This window comes from Capra hircus, chromosome 28 (assembly GCF_001704415.2).
Source record: "Capra hircus breed San Clemente chromosome 28, ASM170441v1, whole genome shotgun sequence".
NCBI lineage: Eukaryota > Metazoa > Chordata > Mammalia > Artiodactyla > Bovidae > Capra > Capra hircus.
Window position 1 is genome coordinate 27,420,403 of NC_030835.1, and position 23,966 is coordinate 27,444,368.

Consider the following 23,966-nt stretch of genomic DNA (forward strand, 5'->3'; position numbering starts at 1 on the left):
CTAGAGAAGGAAATGGCTACCCTCTCCAGCATTCTTGCCTGGAGAATTCCATGGACAGAGCAGCCTGGCAGGCTGTAGTCCATGGGGTTGCAAACAGTCAGGCATGACTGAGCGACTAACACATACACAGTAGCAGTTTAAACAAATGGGAAGCTTATTTTTCTCACACAACAAAAACTCTGGATATGGGTAATCAGAGCTCGTGCTCTGGCCCACCCATGTCTTTGGAGACTCAGGTTCTTTATTTCCTAAACTCTGCTCTTCAAAACATTTTGGCTTCATCCTCATGCATGTTGCCACTGGTTATAAGATGCCGACTTCCCTTTAAGGCTCAGGACCCTGTCTCCAAATGAAGAAAAAAGCAGTCATGGGCAAAGCTCAAAGGAACATGGTAACTGGATGTGTCCTTTTTGCAAATGTTTTTTTTTAACCCAGAGATTTCTGTTCATACCTCTTTGCCTGAACGGTGTCACAGGGCCACCCTTTGCTGTATAGATGAAGTTAGCTGCTTGGGTCAGTCAACCAGCAATTTCTGCTGTATCTCAAGCTCTGGGCTGAATTTTTTCCCTTTGTTTAGGTGGGTTTTTTGAAGTATTTATTTATTTGGCTGTGCCAGGTCTTATTTGTGGCCAGCTGTGTGGGATCTTTGGTTTTTCATTGCAGCATGTGAACTCTTAGTTGCAGCGTGTGGGAATCAGTTCCCTGACTAGGGATTAAACCCAGGCCCCCTGCAAAGGGAGCATGGAGTCTTAGCCATTGGACCACCAGATAAAGCCCATGAAATTCTTTCTGTAGGTCTCTTTTTTCATGTGGCTACCTAATCGTTTTCTGAGGCAGCTAAAAGTATCCTGGAGTTCTTTGAGGTTTTTTTTTTTTTCTTTTTTTTTTTTTTAAGTCACTCAGTTGTGTCTGACTCTTTGCGGCTCCATGGACTATAGAATTCTCCAGGTCAGAACACTGGAATGTGTGGCCTTTCCCTTCTCCAGGGGATCTTCCCAACCCCAGAATAGAACTCAGGTCTCCCACATTGCAGGCGGATTCTTTACCAGCTGAGCCACAAGGGATGCCCAAGAATACTGGAATGGGTTGCCTATCCCTTCTCTAGGGAATCTTCCCGACGCAGGAATCCACCTGCATTGCAGGCAGATTCTTTCACCAACTGAGCTCTGAGAGAAGACCTCTTTGAGTATACAGAATGTGTTCTATCATCTCTTGCACCCATGTGATGCTATATACAGAGCTGCCCTCAGAGAGTTGCTTCAGTACTGATTAGTGGGGCAGAATTGCCTCCCAAGAAGGACACAGGTGAGGAAGAGCCTCAGAAATTGGTGGTGCAGGGAAGACCGAGCAGTATCACAGCACATGTTCCTGGGGTATCCAGCTGAAGCTCTGCATGTTTTCACCACTGGGGCATTCAGGGTCCGCAGTTAGGCAGTTAGTCTGTCCAACTAGGTGGAGGCGAAGAAGAGGCATGAGGTGAGCCTGTATCTGTTTTGTCTTCTTACTGAGGGTTATCTATAGAGAGGAAATGCTTGCATAGATCATAATGACATTCTTTTCGAAGCCTGGTTTCCTTTAACCCTGTTGATGCTGAAGCCAGGTTCCCTGATGGCTGTGTATGGGAGCCATGGGAGGGAGCCAATGATGGGAGGACCATCATCATGCAAGGCAAGTGGAGAACTCTGTGAGATTCTGGAAAGTCCCCTCTAGAAATACCTCTTCCTGGGGCTCTAACAGTATCAGACAGGTCACCACTGAGATCTGTTCCTTTGGGTTAAGACCTTACCTGTTTCTTTATTACCTCCACCAAACTGTTTAAAAAAAAAAAAAAACTACAGACAAGGAAGAAAAAAGATGTCCATATCTCACTCCCCAAGTAATCTATGTATATAGCTTAATAAATGAAAGTAGATACCCTCTCTCTATATATAGTACATATACTATATATATAGTTTATTTATATAAACTATAAAATGAAATGTGTAAGTCTGCATCCCTCAGTCCCATGACTCTGCCCAAAGGTACCCACAGATGAAATATTTTTGATTGCTTTCAGAAAGTGTTTATACCTATGCTAGTATGCGTTGCTTCCACTCCTTCCCTCTGTATCTACCTATTATCATTACTTATCTGTTTCCATTTCTTTCTATAAAAGTGACACAAAAAGGATGATGTTGTACACAGGTCTGCACTTCTTTTTCCCCTATCTCTGTACAGACAAATCTACTTCATTCTTTTTCTACCTGCATAAGAATCATCATATGAGAACCCCAGGCTTTATTTGACCCCTAATTGGTGGGTTTCTTTCTTCTCTTTTGGTAATCAAATAATGCCACAAGTACACACTTTTCTATACTTCTTGACCAACATCTCTAGGTCCATTTACCTAGATAAATTCCTAGCAAAGCAGTTGTTAAGTTAAATGATATCTGTCTTAGTTCACTGCGGCTGCTATGACAAATACCATAGACTAGGTGGCTTAGAAATTCATTTCTCACAGTTTTAGAGGCTGGGAAGTTCAAAATCAAGGTGTCAGGAAATAACAGTGTCTGGTGAGCAACTTCCCTGCTTCATAGATGGCCATCATTTTCCTGTGTCCTCACATGGTGGAACAAGTGAGGGAACTCACTGGAGTGGGGTATCTCTTTAGAGGGTACTAAGTAGTTGGACATGACTGAGCGACTTCACTTTCACTTTTCACTTTCATGCATTGGAGAAGGAAATGGCAACCCACTCCAGTGTTCTTGCCTGGAGAATCCCAGGGATGGGGGAGCCTGGTGAGCTGCCATCTATGGGGTCACACAGAGTCGGACATGACTGAAGCGGCTTAGCAGCAGCAGCAGCAACCCCATTCATGAGGGTTCCATTTGCGTGGTCTAATCACCTCCTTCTTAATAACGCCTCAGTTCAGTTCAGTCGCTCAGTCCTGTCTGACTCTGCGACCCCATGAATCGCAGGATGCCAGGCCTCCCTGTCCATCACCAACTCCCAGAGTTCACCCAAACTCATGTTCATCGAGTCAGGGATGCCATCCAGCCATCTCATCCTCTGTCATCCCCTTCTCCTCCTGCCCCCAATCCCTCCCAGCATCAGAGTCTTTTCCAATGAGTCAACTCTTTGCATGAGGTGGCCAGAGTATTGGAGTTTCAGCCTCAGCATCAGTCCTTAACACCTAATCATCTCCGAATACTATCACACTGAGAGTTTAGGATATGACATATGAATTTTGGCTAGATGCAGACATTCAGTCTAGAGCAGTACCTTTAAAATTAGATGAATTTTGCCGTTTGGTTCCCCCCCCCCGCAAGAAATGAACCAGTTCATACGCCCTTGTTTCACCTTTTACACTGTTTGCCTCTCCATAGCCTTCTCAGAATAGAACCTCATCACTTTAGTTTCCCACGATCTGAGCTGAAACTGGTCTCTTATTGCTGTTTAATTTGCATGTCTTTACTTATGAGTAATATTGAGCATATTTTCATATCTACTGACTACTTTTTATTTCACTTTTAATAATTGACCGCTGATCTGCATTGTTCATCATTTTTCTATTTTATTTGCATGAGCTTTTTAAGAATGAAAGAAATTAGCCCCTTTCCAGTCATATATGTTAAATATTTCCCCAACTGTCATTTGTCTTTCCTCTTGACTTATGGTACATTTTTATTTTAAAAAATCATAAGTTTTAATATGGTAAAATTTCTCAGTCTTTTCCTTTGTGATCTCTGGGTTTTTGTTCCTTCTTCCAAAAGCTTTCTCAATTCCTGCTATATAGGCTTTAGCCATTTATTCTTCCAGAACTTTTATAGTTTCTTTCTTACATTTTAATCTTTGATCCATCTTGTATTGATGCTGGTGTAATAAATGAGGTAGGGATTTAGCTTTTTATTTTCTCTAATCAGCTCCAACACCATTTATTCACAAATCACCTTTTCCTCACTTTTTGAAGAGTTACCATTTCTTATATTAAGTTGTTTTATGAATTAAGTTTTGTTTATGGATTATTTTAAAATGTTTAAAGTTTAATTTACTTAAACTAAATATATATATATATATATATATATACACACACATACAGTTCACCTATTTCTTCCACCCCTCCACTCCCTACCTCTTGCAGCCACCTATCTGTTCTCTGTATCTATTTGCTTGTTTTTTTGCTTGCTTGTTTGTGTTTTAGATTTCACATATAAGAGAGATTGTACCATAATTGTCCTTATTTGACTTACTTCACTTATCATGATGCCCTCAAGGTTCATCCACGTTGTTTTCAGTAAACATAGGGGTGCATAGAGCTTTTCCAATTAGTGTATTCATGTTCTTCAGATAAATATTCAGAAGTGGAATTGTTGGGCTGTATGGTAGTTTTATTTTTAATATTTTTGAGGAAACTTCATATTGTTTTCCATGGTGTCTGTACCAATTCACATTCCCATAAACAGCGAGCAAAGTCCACATCTTCACCATCACTTGTTACTTCTTGCTTTTTGATAATAGCCATTCTAACAGGTGTGAGGTGATATCTCATTATGAGTTTTTAATTTTCATTTTCCTAATAATGATGTTGAGCATCTTTTCATGTACTTCTTGGTCATCTGTGTGACTCCTTTTAAAAAAAATCTATTCACAGCTTTGCCCATATTTTAACTGGAATATTTTTGTTTGTTCTGTTTGTTTTTTTTGCTGTTGAGTTGAAATGAACTCTTTATATGTTTTGGCTATTATTCTCTTATCAGATATATTTGCGCATATATTCTCACATTTGGAAGGTTGTGTATTCATTTTGTTAATGGTTTCCTTTGAGGGATAGAAGTGTTTTAATTTGATATTTGTTTATTTTCACTATTGCTTTTGTTTTTGGTGTCAGATTTAAAAAATCATCACCAAGATCTGTGTCAAGGAGCTTACTGCATAGGCGTTTTATGGTTTTAGGTCTTATTTTCAAGTCTTTAATCCATTTTGAGTTAGTTTTTGTGTATAGTGTGAGATAGTGGTCCAGTTTCATTCTTTTGCACATGACTGTCCAGCTTCCCTGACATTACTTATTAAGGGGCCTATGCCTTCCCAAGTGGCTCAGTAGTGAAGAATCTGCCTGCCACTGCAGGAGACACAAAAGATGTGGGTTTGATCCCTGGGTCAGAAAGATCCCCTGGAGTAGGAAATGGAAACCCACTCCAGTAGTCATTCCTGGAAAATTCCATGGATAGAGGAGTCTAGTGGGCTACAGTCAATAGGGTTACAAAGAATAAAACACAACTGAAAGACCAAGCATACATACATCTTTTCCACATTGTATATTCTTTTTTTTTTAATTTATTTATTTTAATTGGAGGCTAATTACTTCACAATATTGTAGTGGTTTTTGCCATACATTGACATGAATCAGCCATGGGTGTACATGTGTCCCTCATCCTGAACCCCCCTCCCACCTCCCTCCTCATCCCATCCCTCTGGTTGTCCCAGTGCACCAGCTTTGAGTGCCCTATTTCATGTATAGAACTTGAACTGGTGTTCTATTTCACATATGGTAATATACATGTTTCAATGCTATTCTCTCATTATCCCACCCTCACCTTTTGAACCCAGAGTCCAAAAGTCTGTTCTTTATATCTGTGTCTCTTTTGCTGTCTCACATATATGGTCATCAGTCCCATCTTTCTGAATTCCATATATATGTGTTAATATACTGTATTGGTCTTTTTCTTTCTAACTTACTTTACTCTGTATAATAGGTTCCAGTTTCATCCATCTCATTAGAACTGATTCAAATGTGTTCTTTAAAAAAAAAAAAAAGCATTCTTTTTAATAGCTGAGTAATATTCCATTGTATATATGTACCACAGCTTTCTTATCCATTCATCTGCTGATGAACATCTAGGTTACTTCCATGCCCTAGCTATTATAAACAGTGCTGTGATGAACATTGGGGTACATGTGTCTCTTTCAATTCTGGTTTCCTTGGTGTGTTTGCCCAGCAGTGGGATTGCTGAGTCATAAGGCAGTTTTATTTCCTGTTTTTTAAGGAATCTCCACATTGTTCTCCATAGTGGCTGTACTAGTTTGCATTCCCACCAACAGTTTAAGAGGGTTCCCTTTTCTCCGCACCCTCTCCAGCATTAATTGTTTGTAGACTTTGATAGCGGCCATTCTGACAGTGTGAGATGGTACCTCATTGTGGTTTTGATTTGCATTTCTCTGATAGTGAGTGATGTTGGGAGTCTTTTCATGTGCTTGTTAGCCTTCTGTATGTCTTCTTTGGAGAAATGTCTGTTTAGTTCTTTGGCCCTTTTTTTGATTGAGTCATTTATGTTTCTGGTTTGGGGCTGCATGAGCTGCCTGTATATTTTTGAGATTAATTCTTTGTCAGTTGCTTCATTTGCTATTATTTTCTCCCATTCTGAAGGCTGTCTTATCACCTTGCTTATAGTTTCCTTCATTGTGCAAAAGCTTTTAAGTTTAATTAGGTCCCATTTGTTTATTTTTACTTTTATTTTCATTACTCTGGTAGGTGGGTCATAGAGGATCCTGCTGTAATTTATGTCAGAGAGAGTTTTGCCTATGTTTTCCCCTAAGAATTTTATAGTTTCTGGTCTGACATTTAGATCTTTAATCCATGTTAGTTTATTGTTGTATAGGGTGTTAGAAAGTGTTCTAGTTTCATTCTTTTACAGGTGGTTGACCAGTTTCCCCAGCACCACTTGTTAAACAGATTGTCTTTTCTTCATTGTATATTCTTGCCTCCTTTGTTCAAGAATAGGTGTCCATAGGTGCATGGATTTAGGTGCCCAGATTTAGGTGCCCATAGGTGCCCAGATCTCTGGGCTTTCTATTTTGTTCCATTGATCTATATTTATGTCTTTGTGCCAGTACCATTCTGTCTCAATGACTGTAGCTTCATAGTATAGTCTGAAGTCACGCAGATTGATTCCTCCATTTCCATTCTTCTTTCTCAAGATTGCACCGAGGAAACCAGAATTGAAAGAGACACATGTACCCCAATGTTCATCGCAGCACTGTTTACAATAGCCAGGACATGGAAACAACCTAGATGTCCATCAGCAGATGAATGGATAAGAAAGCTGTGGTACATATACACAATGGAGTATTACTCAGCCGTTAAAAAGAATTCATTTGAATCAGTTCTGATGAGATGGGTGAAACTGGAGCCAATTATACAGAGTGAAGTAAGCCAGAAAGAAAAACACCAATACAGTATACTAACACATATATATGGAATTTAGGAAGATGGCAATGACGACCCTGTATGCAAGACAGGAAAAAAGACACAGATGTGTATACCAGACTTTTGGACTCAGAGGGAGAGGGAGAGGGTGGGATGATTTGGGAGAATGGGAATTATAACATGTATACTGTCATGTAAGAATTGAATCGCCAGTCCATGTCTGACATAGGGTGCAGCTTGCTTGGGGCTGGTGCATGGGGATGACCCAGAGAGATGTTGTGGGGAGGGAGGTGGGAGGGGGGTTCATGTTTGGGAACGCATGTAAGAATTAAAGATTTTAAAATTTAAAAAAAATAAATTAAAAAAAAAAAAGAAGACATACAGATGGCTAATAAACCCATGAAAAGATAAAAAAAAAAAAAAGATTGCTTTGGCTATTCAAGGTTTTCTTTTTTTGTATTTCCATACAAATTGTGAAATTATTTGTTCTAGTTCTGTGAAAAATACCATTGGTAGTTTGATAGGGATTGCAATGAATCTATAGATCACTTTGGGTAGTATACTCATTTTCACTATATTGATTCTTCTGATTGTATATTCTTGTATCCAATATCCACATTGTATATTCTTGGCTGCTTGTAGTAAATCAATTGACCATATATGTGTGGATTTATTTCTGGTCTCTCAGTTTTGTTCCATTGATCTATGTGTATATTTTTATGCAAATTCCATATTTTTTTTAATCACTATAACTTTGTAATATAGTTTGAAATCAGGGAGCATGCTACCTCCAGCTTTGATTTTCTTTCTCAATATTGCTTTGGCTATTTGGAGTCTTTTATGCTTCCATACAACTTTTAATATTGTCTGTTCTATTTCTGAGAAAAATACTATTGAAATTTTGATAGAAATTTCACTGAATCTAAAGATTGCTTTAGCAATATTAATTCCCCCAATCTATGAGGACTGAATATTTTTCCATTTATTTGTGTCTTCAATTTCTTTCATTAATAGCTTGTAGCTTTCAACATTTGGGTCTTTTATTGGCTTAAATTTATTCCTAGGAATTTTATTCTTTTGATGTATTTATGAAAGATTATTTTCTTATTCCTGTTTCTGATATTTGTTATCAGTGTAGAGAAATGCAACAAATTTTGGGATATTGATTTTGTTTCCTACAACTTTACTGAATTCATTTTTCAGTTCTAACAGTTTTTTGATGGATTCTTTAAGGTTTTCCATATATGATATCAGATTGCCTGCAAATAGCAAGTTTTCCTTTTTCCTATTTCTTTGTCTTATCTAATTACTCTAAGACTTAAAATATTATGTTGAATAAAAGTGGCAAGAGTGGATGTCTTTTTCTTATTCCTGATCTTAGAAGACAAGCTTTCAGCTTTTCACCATTGAGTATGTTAGCTGTGGACTTGACATATATCATCTTTAATATTAAGGTACTTTCCCTGTATATCTGCTTTGTTGAGAGGTTTTTAATCATAAAATATTATTGAATTTTATCAAATGCTTTTTCTGCATCTATTGAGATGACCATATTATTTTCATCTTTAATTTTGTTGATGTGGTGTGTCACATTGCTTTGTTGATGTTGACCATCCTTGCATCTCTGGAATAATTCCTACCTGATTATGGCATATGATCCTTTGAATGAATTGGCTTTATTCTTATTTACTAATATATTTTTCCTTAATAACAAACTTTTCACTATTATAGCTTTAAAGTAGTTTGGGTGTCAGACTTGGCTAGTTTTTCTATTTTTCATTTCAAAGAAGCTTTTTGATTAATCTTCTTGTTTCCAAACAAACCTTAATATTAAGTTGAAAATTTTAATTTTTAAACTGGTATTTCATTACCTGTATAAACTAATTTAGGAAGAACTGATATCTTTCCATCAAATACCACAGTTTGTCTTTGAATTTCTTAAGTCATATTTAGGTCGTTCAATAGCTTATTAAAGTGTTTTTAATACAGCAAACTATGTGTTGCATTTATCCCTAGGATCCTTTGTAGTTGATATTTTAAATGAAATCTTTTACCATAATTTTTAACAGGTAATGGTTAGGAAAAGCTATTGATTTTAAATATATATTAACATTGCAACTCATCTCTGAATTCTCTTACTGCTTCATGGTGTTTTCAGTTGGTTCTCTCAAGTTTTATGGGCTGGCATTCTCTTTTAGAATGTAAATTTTCCATATGGGATAATATTTGTTAAACAGTTTATTTGCCTAATGTTGAACTATTCCTATTTTATGGGAGGTTGTGCTACAATTGTAGTGCAAGAAGTCAGTGCCTTACATACTTTCTTTTTTAGGTACTTCCCCCTCAAAATCCTGCTTCCCCACCCCAACCACTGACTCCATTGCCTTCTCAGTTCCTAGGACACCCATGCTGTCTCTTGTTTGTGAAATTTCATGTAGCTTATTTCCCCATTCATCGCTTACCCAATCTCTGCTCTAAGGTCACTTCCTCCAAAAAGTCTTCCCTAAATCCTGGTTGAAGTTACCATTCCTCTAGATGCATGCTCTTGTACCTCTGTGTTCCCTTTTGAAATACTCAGCACACTTAGACGTGCTGCTCTCATATCTGTTTTTCTTACTAGACTTCAGGGTCTGGAAGAAACAGAAAGGTGCTGCCCTACTCAGTGCTCTAACTAGGAGCTCTGAACTGTGCCTGGCACATAGGAGACTCCCAATGAGTATTTGTTGGAGTGTAGACTAAAGCAGCCTGCTACAAATTTGACATTTTTTTTTAATGTCTTTGGTTTTATCCTAAAACTCAGAAGAATTTTGCATTCAGTTACACAATATGTCTGTGTTATTTTCAATATAGAAATAATTTTTTTTAATGATGGAGTAAATTAGCACAACAGGAGGTGGACTTGGTTTTTCCCTGCCTTTGTGAACTACAAGAGATTTAAATCCCCCATCTTTAACTTAAAATAGTAATGATGATTTAGCTTTCCACTGAAGTTATTTTCTGAATGAGGATTTTTTTCCAAAATATTTGCTTGGGGGATTATCATATGTTCCTTGAGATGAGAGGAGACTTATCATTTACATTTTTCTGTGGGCTCCTCCACTCCACCCACATGAGGCAGGATACAGGGCCTCAGGTTCTGATGAAAGGTGGGACAGAAGAAAGGCACAGCACAAACGTGCCACAGACTGTGTGTATAGCAATAGGGAAAGACTATATGATGGATAAGAAAAAAAACAAAAGAATTTTCCCAAAGATGCACTTCCCAAAGTTTGGTTAATAGACCCAGAGCAGCTGAAAAAGAGCAGCTCAAAAAGTGCATGCTTCTCCTGCTGGAGAAGGCCTAGGATGGCTGTGTGCAAGCCTCACTCCCACTCTCAAGAGCCTGGCAGCAAAGGCGCAAATTCTGAGGGGTGAATTCCTGCTATTCCAGTTCAGGGTAGAGGCTGTGCTCTGGGATACTGGAGCCAGACGCCATCACGTGTTCACAGTCACAGCTCTGACACTAGTTGAGTGACTTTGGGCAAGTGTGTGTGTGTGCGTGCTCAGTTGCTCAGTCATGCCTGACTCTTTGCAACCCTGTGGCTTGTAGCCTGCCAGGTTCCTCTGTCCATGGGGTTCTCTAGGCAAGAATACTGGAGCAGGTTGCCATTTCCTATTCCAGGCAATCTTCCCGACCTAGGTTATATACTCTTTATAAACCTCCATTTCCTCATCTATAAGGTTATAATGGAAAAAAATGAAATGTGCTGTGCTTGTATTACAACAAAGAATCACCAGATATTACATTATGAGGTCATTAAATGTAAACTTTCAGAAAATTCCATTTTTTCCCTCCAACCTATTCCCAGATCCCAGCTGCTGACTAATTTAAGAAGATGCCAACTCTGGTGAAGCCATTGCTCTTTGGTTCCTTTGCAGAATTTCCCAGATTAAAGGAAGCTTGACTTCCTGAATATGACTTGGCCTGCATACATGAGTGGAGCACCTTTCAGTAATCATACATTATATTAAAAGTGAGAGAACACAGGGAGGACCCCAGTTCTCAATGATTAAATCAGTCAATGGGACATTTTTCTAATATACAGGAAAGCACCATCTCTATTGGGCCCTCCATAAAATAGAAGAGGTGATGTTAAGTCATGTTCTTAGAGCAGGAAGTTCTGGCCTTGAATTATGGCTTTGCCATAAATGATCGAAATGAGTTTTGGCAAGTTGTTTAACCTCTCTGAGCTTCAGTTTCTCCATCTTTAAAGAAAGTGTAATGACATAACCCCAGAGGATTGTTATAAGGGGATTATGTGTGTGGAAGCATTAAGTACACTACCTGTGGTGTACACACACACACTCACAGAGGAATTGTAAGTGAATCTTCCTGGCTCATGGGAATTAATTCCATTACTTTGCACCGTCAGTTTCTCAGGAGAAAGTTTGGAGATCCACACCTTTCCTAAGCTGATCTTCTTGTTCTGGGCAAGCTGGTTTGCTGCTCCCGTTCACAGAGATGTACCACCAACCCCAGCCTCCTCCCACATGAATCAGAAGCTTAACCTGGAGATCATTACCATCATGTTTTTGAAATCTGCAAAATTCGCTCCAAAAGAAAAGCAGAAGGGAGGTCCCTGGTCCAGTTGTTCGGGCTGGGTGCTTTCACCGCGGTGGCTCCAGGTTCAGTCCCTGGTCAGGGAACTAAGATCCCACAAGCTGGCAAGCCTCACGTGGCGCAGCCAAAATAAAAAACAAAAAAAGATCTGTTCAGGAAAGCAGAGAAGTCCTCCTTTAATCCATGGGCACCACTGTGATGACTGCTTCCAGTCCCACCTGGCTTTGAGGCAAAGGGCCAGGCTGTTGAGGCTCTGAGTTGGGAAAGAATGAGGAGCAGGGCTAAGAAGCAGAATGATATGCTTTGGGGGGATATCTGAGCCCTTCTGATGAGATCCAGGGCTCTAGACTTTCTCTGCATTAGGCAACCTGGAATTAGTCCCACCTGTCCTGGAGGTAGGCTGGGGAAGGCTGGTGTGGGAGGAAGGGTAGGAGGCGCGGGGGTAGATGGGAGTTGGTGGGGGCAGATGAGAAGCGCGGGGGTCAATGGGAACTGGTGAGGCTTGTAAGGACGTGCAGCGGTCGGTGGTAGTTTTGATAACCATGGCTGGAGTGTTGCGGGGCCTCTTTGGGTAAAAGCTGACAAGCCTGGGCTAGTAGGTAGATGCCTGGTTATCAAGAGCAGAGTGTGTAGTACAGTCGTAAACCTCAATATAATGTTAGCTGCATGGAACTTCACTGCTTATGGAACGTCTTCATATCCTGACGCCAATGCCGAGAGGGGCGCAGGTAGGTGCTGTTCATCTCCAGTCTGCAGGTGAGTTCATTGAGGCCTGCAGGCTGCGCACCTGCGTCTTTACTCCGTGTGTGGCATTACATATCAGTTATAGAATAAAAGAATTTCAGATATACAAAAATACGTCATGGTATATCACCACGTTCTTGCCGCTTGCATTCAATAAGTATTAGCGTTGTTCCTTAGATTAAAAAAAATTTTTTTACAGGCAGTTAAGGGTTTCGTCCTCTGGCCTCTGATTCTCCTTTTCTCTCTCCTGTAAATAACTTTATATAGATGCTGTCTGTGTCCTTGTCTATCCCCTAAATATATTCATAAACAGTATTATTTTATGTTTTTAATTATTTTTTGAGCTCTATGCCTTTTAATACTATAAATTAATTTCTTTAGTTTTCTATTGTACAACAAAGACGATTCAGTTGTGTGTCTCTATATATTCTTTTTCTTATTCTCTTACATTATAATTTACTACAAGATAATGAATATAGTTCCCTGTGTTACACAGTAGAATCTTATTGTTTATCCATTTTATATAGTTTGTATCTGCTAACCCCAACCTCCTAATTTATCCCCCCCCGCAACCCCCTTTTCCCTTTGGTAACCAGACCTTTGTTTTTGAAACCTGTGAGTCTGTTTCTGTTTTTTACAAATAAGTTCATTTCTATCCTATTTTAGATTCCACATATAAGTGATATTTGTCTTTCTACTCTACTTCACTTAGTATGATAATTGCTAGGTCCATCCATGTTTTTAATTCTTATCATACCGTCTGAACCTTTTGCAATATGCTTTTCTGTTCCGCTCAACATTAAGTATTTGATTGCTTCTTTACCTTGATACATAGAGATTTAAAATATTCATTTTAAACTACTGCTTATTATTCCATTTAGTTACATATCCATTCTTTATTGATGGACTTTTGTGTTGTATTGTGTCTCTGTGTTTGTTTCTCAGTGTGTAATGAGAAGCGAGGCTGCAACAAGAATCCCCCTACCTACTCCTCCTAATTGCAAGTATCAGGGTTCTCAGGATATATGTAGAAGTGTTCTTTCTGAGTTTCTAGTAAGCACACCTACAACTTTACTGGATTTTGCCAAGTTGCTTTCCAAATTATTTTGTTGGGTTTATTTATTTTTGGGTACCTTTTGGTTTTATTGCTGCTGTGAATGGAAAAAAAAATTTAAGTATAATTTCAGTTGTTGCTGGTAGATAAAAATGTATGGGCTTGGATATTTTCATCTTATATCTGACGAATGTGTTGAGCACTGTCATTTGTTATAATAATTGTAAATTCTCTTGGATTTTTTTGGATGATTGCATTGTTTATGAAATGTTTCCATTTCTTCCTTTCCAAATATTATGCCTTTTATTTTCTTTCCTTGTCATATTACGCTGCAAAGGACCTGCAGTGCTATGTTAAATGAAAGCAGTGACATAATGGTAAATACCTCTGGGCTCCCAATTTTCAGAAGCATACTAAAAACAAACAAATCTGATGATATAAATAAGGATACTGGTTGCTTACCTGGTCAGAATAAGTCAGTTGAGTAGAAAGTGTCATGAGAAAATATTCTGGCAAAATGGAGCTGTTTTGTTCTCGGTCGTGGTCATATGCACTGTACATGTTTGACAAATTTCATTAAACTGTACACTTATGATTAATACACTTTACTGTTATTTGCCCATTTTCTTCCTGATTTTTCTAGGAGCTCTTTATATATTAATATGAATTGCAATATGAGTAATATGAGTTGCAATATTTGTTACCAAAATAAAATTTACATTTTGAGTTTATTTTTTTGCATTGACATTAATTTTTATGTAAGTAAGTACATTTTCACAGTTCCTAAACTTTAAATCACAATTAGAAAGGCTTTCCCTACAATTCTCCAATGTTTTCTTCTTTGAAATTTACCTGTGTTGTGTGTGGATCCAACTTAATTTTTTCCAATTGGCTTTCACATATTGTTATATAATTAGAATTTCTAATGTTTAACCATCTCTATATTTCTAGGATAAATTCTTCTTGGTCATGATAGAGTATTTTAAATATATTTAACATGCGTATGTCAGTTTAGTATATTAGGTATGCATATATATATATATATGCTCATGTATGGGAGTGCTAAGTTGTGTCTGACTATTTGTGACCCCATGGATTGTGCCAGGCTCCGCTGTCCATGGAATTTTCCAGGCAAGAAAACTGGAGTGGTTTGTCATTTCCTACTCCCATCAAATCTGTATATGTGTGTGTGTGTGTGTGTATATATATATATATAAACATAATTTACTAATATTTCACCATGGATTTCTGCATCTGGTTTATAAGCAAGATTGGTCTGTATTTTTTTCTTTCACTCTCCTTTTTGAGTTTTGGTAAATGAAGTCAAGGGCTTCCCTGATAGCTCAGTTGGTAAAGAATCTGCCTGCAATGCAGCAGACCTGGGTTTGATGCCTGGGTCGGGAAGATCCACTAGAGAAGGGAGAGGCTACCCACTTCAGTATTCTTGGGCTTCCCTTGTGGCTCAATTGGTAAAGAATCTGCCTGCAGTGTGGGAGACCTGGGTTTGATCCCTGAGTTGGGAAGATCCCCTGGAGAAGGGAAAGGCTACCCGCTCCAGTATTCCAGCCTGGAGAATTCCATGGACATGGACTATACAGTCCATGGGGCTGCAAAAAGTCGGACACAACTGTGTGACTTTCACTAAAGGAGGTCAAAATAAATTCATAAAATGAATTCAGTAGCTTTTCCTCTTTTTCAGTTCTCTGACACAGTTCTTAGGACCATCTGAGCTTGGTTCTTTTTTGTGGAGATTTGATGCCTGATCAGATTTTTAATTGTTATTTATTTTATATTTCTTCTTGGGAAAATTTTATTAAGTTTTATTTTTGTAAGAAATAGCTTCTTTAAGTTTTCCAATTTATAGGCTTAAAGTTAATGCTACTCTCTAGTAATTTAAAAAGTCTCTGCTGCAACTGTTTTTCTTTCCTAATACTATTTCTTGGTGTCTTTTCTCTTTCTTCCTCGTGGATTTACAAACAACCTTACGGTGTCCTTTTTAAAAAAAATTTATTTGGCTGTGCTGGGTCTTCTCTGCTTTGTATGGGCTTTCTCTCTAGTTGCAGAGAGCAAGGGTGACTCCTCATTGCAGGGCTTCTCATTTTGGTGGCTTCTCTTATTGCAGAGCATAGGATCTAGGCACGCAAGTTTTTGTTGGTAGTTGTAAGACATGGGCTCAGTAGTTGAACTGCACAGACTGAGTTGTTCCATGGCGTGTGAAATCTTCCTGAACCAGAGATCAAACCCATGTCCCCTGCATTGGCAGGCAGATTCTTATCCACTGTGTCACCAGGGAAATCCAACCTTAGGGTGTTCTGCCAACCTAATTTCTGGGTTAGGGTGGCAGAATAAAGGAGAGAACAACCCAATAAAAACAAATTTAAGGAAAGACTCTTCTGTTACTAAATTGCTGGCACTGCTCCTTTTGGTTGGTTATCAAAAGCTCAATTGTGCCTTTTTTCCCTTCAACTCTCAAGTTGAAATAGAGTTGCCACATTATGGGATACTATGAGGATCAGTGAATTAATAGCAAAAAATACTCATTTGAAGCAGTGTCTGGTGCATACGGAGTTAAAAGTCTATGTCCTTAGCGTTGTGTAAAGGAGAAAAGAATAAAGTGACATAACAAGGTTTTGTTAGCAGAAGAGTCTGGAGACCATTCCTCCTGTGAGTCTTGGTTCTTGGTAAGGACACAAAAAGGATCTAAGATCTTAGCCATTGCAAAAAAGTTTATTAACAATAAGGAAAGAAAGAACACGTTGCAAAGAGCTGTAACAATAAGGAAAGAAAGAACAGGTTGCAAAGAGCTGGACACGACGAAGCAACTAAGCACACACAAAGAGGGAACAGAAACAACACCTCAAGAGAGAGGCAGGCCATGCAAGGGAGGCAAATAGCCCTGGAGAGGGGTGCAGAGTTTTTAAGGCAGGGTCGTTTACATAATCCAAGGGGACCGTTGATTGACAGCTGAATGTTATCTAACAAAAGATACTTTACCACGCATGTTCTTCCCATATTTCAGTCTGTTATAATTAGATGGATGTATTCATGGAATATTTATAAGCAGTTAATGAGTCCAGTGGCCACCAAAGGTTACTTTAGTACAGGATAGTGTCAAGTGTACGTGTGTGCTAAAGTAGGGAAAGTCCTGCAAGTCAGCTAGTGTGTTTTTCTGGCCCCCTATTTTTGGAGTACTAGTGAGGGCATATTAGGGGCTTGGCTGATAAATTGCTTGATGGGATTAGCCAGCTTTTGGGTGATTAGCTGAAGGGGCCACCTCTAGCTCTTCGCAGCTAACCCCCTCCTATCATTCCCCACCTCAAGTGCATCTCCCCAACTCAGTGGGGAGATGGGTATTGTTCATCATTCATTCTGACTACTTCCTGCTGTCCAGGAGTAAAGAGGGGGTTTGGATGTCCATCACTCACTAACTGTCAGTGAGAGGGGCTGGAAGCAGCTGTCATGTCCGTCTAATGGGGGGAATGGTATGAGGAGGTTGTTGGAGAGGCTAAAGGCTGGTATCCTTGTTACTTCAGGAGTTGGGCTTGTATCTTATTAACCTGGAGTAAACAAACTAGGATAATAAGTTGAGGAAGCAAGGAACAAACAATAGAATTAAGAAAATACATATAGGTGGGATATTAGCCATCTCAGAAAGATTTTTTTGACTGGAACCAGGACATCACTGTGATTACCCCACTTAAAATTTGTTTGGTTTTGAATAGACTTGTGGTGATTTTTCCCAATCTGTTGATGTAGAAGCAGCATTCTTCTCCTAAGAAGAAACATGTGTCTCCTTCAGCTTTGGTTAAAAGTTTGAGTGCCCACCAGTTTGGGGATACCACACCTGTCAATGAGTTTATTTAGGTGTGAAGTTTTCCCAAGATGGTGGACATTTGGACCTGGCCATGGTTAATTGAGTGGATATATGGATTGAGGTGCACCCCCCCCCATTACCATTCTGGTGATGCCTGTTAGGATAAAGATGAATGAGGAGAGGATAGGCCCCATCGCTTGCCCTCCATGTTCTAATTCAGAACTACTCTATTGGGGAGGATGGTTGATCCAGGTAACGTTTGGTATAATGTAACCTGGGGAAGTTCCTTTCTGCCTCAAGGGCAGGCACATGTATGCTGAAGTCCCACAGATGAAAAAGAGGCCTTGAGGTGGGGGTAAGTTGGTTCTGTAGGAGTGGAATGTAATTAGGGGATTAGTGTTACTGGCCAGTGAGACTCCCAGCCTCTGTTCCTCCACGGGGTAACAGAGGGTCCAAATTTGCCTGCATGGATGCTAGAAGCAACATAGAATTTTATTTTATTTTATTTTATTTTATTTTGCAACATAGAATTTTAAAAAGTGGGTTTGTTGTCTCCAGACCAGTAATTGTGCAATGAGGGTCCATTGAAAGATAGACTCTATACGATCTAGTCCTAGGATCAAGTTGGGCATCTGGGTAAGATGAGACATTGGATCAAATTTCTAGTGGCAAGGATGATATTGTCTGAAGGCTAGTGCTGAAGGTACATAGCCTGGAGGGGAATAGGTTCCGGGCAGTAGCTACGGTCTGTAAATACCCTCTGGGTCTAAGGGATGTTGAGAGAGGTTAGATTTATAATGGACTAGGGGAGGGGTAAGGTGAGAGTGAGTTTGGGTAGCATTTGGTCAAGAATGATGCCTAGTGTAGGCCTCCGAAAGACAGGATGACCAAGGTTGGGTGCCACAGGTGTGAGATAGGATTACCCACAGGAGGCACAAGCTCAGAAGAAAGGACAATCAAGATATCAAGACTGTTATAAGGCCATGTATTTAAAGAGTTAGATTGTTATTTATCTTTGGTCCTTTTGAAGAGGAATTTAAGGGCTTCATGTGGTTCACAGGAGTAGGATGTTGGAGTGTCTGAGTCTTCGGAGGGTGGTTTCCATAGCTTCACCACAGAATGGTGAATCCAGGTGGAGATTCCTGGAAACTTGATGGACTTTGGATAAGGAAAGGAGGACTGAAAGAGGTTCCTTTCAAATAGGGTCCAACTGGGACTTGGAGACACATCCTTCCAGGTTCAGATAAGGACCTTTTCCCCAGATTAGTATCGTATGGCTGGCTGAGGGCTAGGAGGGTTGGTTTCCAGGTCAATTTCCCCAAACACCTGTTGGAACATTGACAGTTTGGTTACATAAGATTGTAGTCCTAGGATTTCCCTGTCTATAAGTAGGTCTGATGTTAGGAAAGGATGTCTATATAAGGCTTCATATGGACTTAGTCCGAGGGGATCCTTTGGAGTTATTCTACTTCAAAAGAGGGAAACAGATAAGAGAGTTACCCAATTTAGAACTGTGTTAGTTTTCAGAGGATGCTTTTGAGGAACTGATTGACTCTTTCTACCTTTCCTGAGGATTGGGGCCTCCAGGAGCAATGTATTATAGAGCAAACCGTATGTTGATGGACTGGGTTATAGTGGAAATAAATGAGGACCCGTTATTACTTGGAAGGAAGCAGGGAAGACCAAATCAGGCAATGACTTCTTGTAGAAGTTTATTGATAATTTCTAGGGCTTTTTCTGTCCTAGTTAGGTAGGCTTCTTTCCATTCTATGAAGATGTCTACAAAGACTGGTAAATACCTGTAGCCCTAGGAAGGAGGCATCCGGATGAAATCCACCTGCCAATCTTCCCCAGGATAAGTCCCATGTCATTGGATGGCTTGGACCAGGGCAGGACATTTATTTCCCTGGGAGTTATTATACGAACAGGTCGGACTAGAGCTGGATACCTGCCAGATTAGTTGATTAAGTTCTTTGCCTTTGGGGACTCTAGATACCATGGCAGAGAAGGCATCCCTTCCCAGATGTATAAATTCATGGTGGGCATTAATGAGTTTCCATTGGAGGCTCCTGGGGACAAGAAGAGTCCCATCAGAGGTGTACCATCTGAATGAGTAGGTGGAAACGCCTTCAGGCTGCCCACGCCTTTCTTCCTCCGTATAGGTAGAGAGGAAGTGACAGTGGGGCAGGGATGAGAGCTCCCTGTCATGGGGCTGTTTGGAGGCGGCCTGCTTAGCAGCTTGGACTGCAAATTGATTTCCCTCTGCAGTGTCAGATGGCCTTTTCAATGAACTATGGCTACCTCTGTAGGCAGTTGGAGGCCTGGAGTAGCTGATTAATCTGAGGGCCATATTTAATGGGGCTGTTTTTGGAGGTTAGGTATCCTCTTTCTTTCCAGATGGCTGCATGGGCATGTAAAATCAAGAAAGCATCTTTAGAATCAGTGTAAATTGTGACCCTTTCCCCTTTAGCCGGTTCTAACACTCAGGTGAGTGCAGTGAGTTCAGCAAGTGTGTAGATAAGCTCTGAGGCAGAGCTCAGGTGTCAGTGACCTGATGGGGGACACAATGGCACACCCAGCCTTGTGTTTTCCCTCTGCTATGCAACAGTTTCCATCCATGATCCAGACCTCATCAGCACTGGCCAAAGATTGATCCCAGAGGTCCAGGCGGGCATTTAAGGAAATTGTCAAGACCCTGGAACAATATAGAAAGGAAATTTTCCCCCTGGTACAGGCAACAGAGTTGCTAGATTTAGAGTCCTACAAACACCCAGGGATATCTGTGGGTCTTCAGAAAAAACAGATTTGATATCTGAGGATCCTGTTGTCTGAAAGCCAGGCTGAAGCCTGGTTATTAAGTAATTCTGATTACCTGATGGGCAGTGAGAACCTGTATAGGTGCTTCCAGGGCAAACTTAAAGACCTCCTGTTAGGTGGGATGGTGCTCCCAGTGCCCCAGGACAGGGGGCCTGCCCTTCACAGTGGATCCAACTGTTTGGAAAGATGGGCTACTGGCTGTAGAGTTTCTGCTAGACTTTGAGTGAGGACCCCTAAGACAACATTCCCTTTTTCGTGGGTGTACAGTTGGATTGTATGGGTTGAGTAAATACTAAAGCTGGAGCTCTTCAAAGGAGATTTTTTTTAAGGTTTCTATGGCCTTCTGTTGGGATGGCCCCCTGGTAAAGGGTATTTGATCATCTCTGCCTTTTAGAGATTCATATAGGGGCTGCTCTGTGAAACGGTAGTTGAGTATCCAAATCCTACAATACCCAGTTAGGCCCAGGAATGCTTGCAGCTGTTTATGTGAGGTGGGAGTCTGTAGGTGGATATAACCTTTACTGTCTGCTGAAAGGCTATGCCTGACAGGGGTCAATATCCTTCTGAGATAGAAAACTTACTAGTTGAGCCTTAGATTTGGACACCTTATAACCCCACTCAGCCAGGAAACTAAGGACCTGAATGGCATGTTGAATGGCCTCGAGTTGAGATGGGAACAAATCAAGAGATCATCTATATACTGTATGAAAGTCCCCCCCTCAAGTGTTGTTGGCCAATCACTAAGTCTTGTCCAACTCTTTGTGACCCCATGGACTGCAGCATGCCAGGCTCCCCTGTCCTTCCCTGTCTCCCAGAGTTTGCTCAAATTCATATCCATTGAGTCAGTGATGCTATCTACCCATCTTATCCTCTGCCATCCTCTTCTCCTTTTGCCTTCAGTCTTTCTTTTCCAATGAGTTGGCTCTTTGCATCAGGTGGCCAAAGTATTGGAGCTTCAACCTCAGTCCTTACAATGAATATTGAGGGTTGATTTCCTTTAGAATTGACTGGTTTCATCTCCTTGCATCCAAGGGACTCTCAAGAGTGTTCTCCAGCACTTCAGTTCAAAAGGATCAGTTCTTTGGTGCTCAGCCTTTTCTATGGTCCAACCCTCACATCTGCACATGACTATTGGAAAAACCATAGCTTTGACTAAATGGACCTTTATTAGCAAAGTGATGTCTCTGCTTTTTAATATGCTGTCTAGGTTTGTCATACCTTTCCTTACAAGGAGTGAGCGTCTTCTAATTTCATGGCTGCAGTCACCATCTGCAGGGATTTTGGAGCCCAGGATTTAAATCTTCTAAATCTCAAGCTAGTGCCTGTCCAAAGAGGTGGGAGCTATCCCTAAAGCCCTGGGACAAAGCAGTACAGGTCAGTCATTGAGGAGCTGGTGGTGGAGATTCCCATTCGAATGTGAACAAGTATTGTGATTCTGGGGCCAATGGGATGCAGAAGAAAGCAGCTTTTTAATCTGGGGCTGAGAATCAGCTACTATCTGGGCATACTTTTCCTAAATGTATGTAAGGATTGGGGACTGTCAAGGGCAATTTTTGCCTCATTAATCATTCAGAAATCCTAGACCAGGCAGTTAAGTACCATCCTTTTTCTTCAGTGCTAGTATCAGGGTATTGGGGATAAGGAGTCCGTGGGACAGGAATTTTGAAAATGATGGGTTGAAGTCCCAGGCAGGCTTCAGGCCTAAGGGGAATTGGGTCTTTTGGGGAAATTTATGTGGATCCTTTAGAGCTGTTGTGACTGGCACTGCATTTTTAGCTTTTCCTGGGATCCCCTGGTCTCAGGCCAGTGGGTTGACTTGTTGTAGCCATCTGACCTGGAGGGACTTTTTGATATCTTCATTAGTTAAGAGAGCTCCTAAAGTTTTCTGAAAGTTTCTCCCTGAATGGGGGGGCGGGGGGGCGGTCCATGTGACCCTCCTAGGGAGAGAGAGAGTGGCATCCCAATTTTGTAGTAGGTCCCTCTCTAGGTGGGCTAGGACAGTCAGGCATATGTGAAAAACTGTGGAAGAATCCAAATCCCTCCCAGACACAGAAGAGGGATTAGTAAAAGCCTTCCCACGATGGTACAGCTCTGTGAGGAGCAGGGTCCAGAGAAGGAAGTCAAGACAGAACAAGTGGCCCCAGCATCGAGTAAGAAAATGGTTGACCTACCCACCACATCCATTTGTACCCTTGGCTCCAGTCCAGTGATGTTGATCTCTTGTATTTGGGTCAACTGGAGGGGATCTCCTCAGTCCTGGGTAGCAGTCACTGGTCCTCGTCCCTTTAGATTGAGGCGCAAAGGGCCAACTCAGTGTTCCAACTGATAGCATTGATAGCAAGCAGTCTTAGGAGGTTTATCCCAATAGGGGCACTTCTGTGCCCAGTGGCCATTTCGTGACAAATGCAACATTTGTCTTTTTTGGGCATAAAGTCAGGGTACTCTTGGGGACAGCTGGACCCTCATTTGGGCAGCTGGCAGCCATCATTTGGGCATGCCTGGATTCCTTTCTTCTTTCTTTCTCCCAGGCTTGACCTCAGCCTTTTGGTCTCAGTTATAGAAGACCGTGGAGGCTGTGTTCACCAGTTCATCTAAGGTGACACTAGGGTCTTGCATTAGTTTTTGTAATTTGTGTCTAATATCAGGTGCTGAGTTGAAAACTGATCTTTTATAATCTCTTGACCCTCTTAAGAGTCCAGATCTAGATTGGTATATTTAATGAATGCTTCCCTCAGCCTATTAAGGAAGGCCGTTGGATTTTCCCTGGGCTGCTGGCTGATTGCTGTTACTTGGGAGTAGTTTATGACTTTATGTTGGGCTGCCTTAAAGCCTGCTTTTGATACAGAGGATAAAATGATTTATTTCCAATTGATGTTCTTTCCGATTGTAGTCCCATTTGGGATTAATGCTGGGGACTAATATTAATGGGATATTTATTATCAGAAAGGTGGAGTCCATCAGCAAATTTTTTGCCTCTCTTTTAACTCTTTCTATGTCAGTATCAGAGAGGGTCTGGCTTAGAATGATGGTGGTATCTTTTCAGGTCATTTCATAAGCCATAGTAATACGTTGGAATCCCTCAATATATTTAGTGGGATTGTCTGAAAAGCTGCCCAGTTCTTCCTTAATCTATTTTAGTTCTACCAGTAAGAAGAGTTTATGGACTAGTTGTGGGCCAAACTCACCTCCTTGTGCTTCCACCAAGGGACAGACTTTAGCTGACGGAGGTAATCGAGGTGCCTTGTAAGGTGGTGAGGCAGCACTGGCTAGAGAGGTGGCTGGTGAAGTTGAGGGATTGTCCTCAAGTATCAGGGTGGCAAGGGTAGTAAGTTTACTAGTTGTAAGGAAATCTGGTTTATCCCACAGGATAAAGAAAAGTTGTGCATATGGAATCTCAGACCATTTATTCTGCATTTTGCAGAATAAGTCTCCAAAATTTGCCTTTTGGAGACTGGTGTTATAATTAATGGTTCCGTTTACGGGCCTGGATACCCTGTCTGAAAGGTAATATTGGGTCCTGATCATATTACAAAAGAAAATGAGTCTCCTATTCTGTAGCGTGGCAGGGTCAAATTGTAACCAGTTTTGGAGGGTGCATCTCAAGGGTATCCCCTTAGGGACAGATGGTTGGTTTCCCATCTGGAAAATAGTAGGACAATTAGAGAGCCTGGTGTCCCAGGATCATAATCAGTATGGCTTACAGTCCAGCACTACATGGGAACTGGGGAGGACATTTCCTGCTTGTACCCAACTA